The sequence below is a fragment of the Hippocampus comes genome, unplaced genomic scaffold (genome assembly GCF_001891065.2).
Source record: "Hippocampus comes isolate QL1 unplaced genomic scaffold, H_comes_QL1_v1.1 scaffold94, whole genome shotgun sequence".
Lineage (NCBI taxonomy): Eukaryota > Metazoa > Chordata > Actinopteri > Syngnathiformes > Syngnathidae > Hippocampus > Hippocampus comes.
This window is the reverse complement of record NW_017806059.1, coordinates 4,157,939-4,158,679: the sequence shown is the minus strand read 5'-3', so window position 1 is coordinate 4,158,679 and position 741 is coordinate 4,157,939.

Below are 741 nucleotides of genomic sequence, written 5' to 3'. Positions count from 1 at the left end.
CAAAATCTCTCGATACATGGCCCCATCCATTCTTTCCTTTACACAGATCAGTCGTCCTGGTCCCTTTGCAGAAAAACAGCCCCAAAGCATGATGTTTCCACCCCCATGCTTCACAGTGGATATGGTGTTCTTCGGATGCAATTCAGTATTCTACACGAGAACCTGTGTTTCGACCAAAAAGTTCTATGTTGGTTTCATCTGACCATAACACATTCCCCCAGTCCTCTTCTGGAGCATCCAAATGCTCTCTAGCGAACCGCAGACGGGCCTACCTAGACGTGTACTGGCTGCAGCAGGGGGACACGTCTGGCAGTGCAGGATTTGAGTCCCTGGCGGCGCATTGTGTTACTGATTGTAGCCTTTGTTGCTGTGGTCCCAGCTCTCTGTCGGTCATTCACTAGGTTCCCCCGTGTGGTTCTGAGATTTTTGCTCACTGTTCTTGTTATCATTTTGACACCACGGGGTGAGATCTTGCATGGAGCCCCAGATCGAGGGAGATTATCAGTGGCCTTGTATGTCTTCCATTCTCTAATAATTGCTCCCACAGTTGATTTATTTACACCAAGTGTTTTACCTATTGCGGATTCAGTCTTCCCAGCCTGGTGCAGGTCTACAATTTTGTCTCTGGTGTCCTTCGACAGCTTTTTGGTCTTGGCCATAGAGGAGTTTGGAGTATGACTGACTGAGGTTGTGGACAGGTGTCTTTTATACCAATAATGAGTTAAAACAGGCGTCATTAAT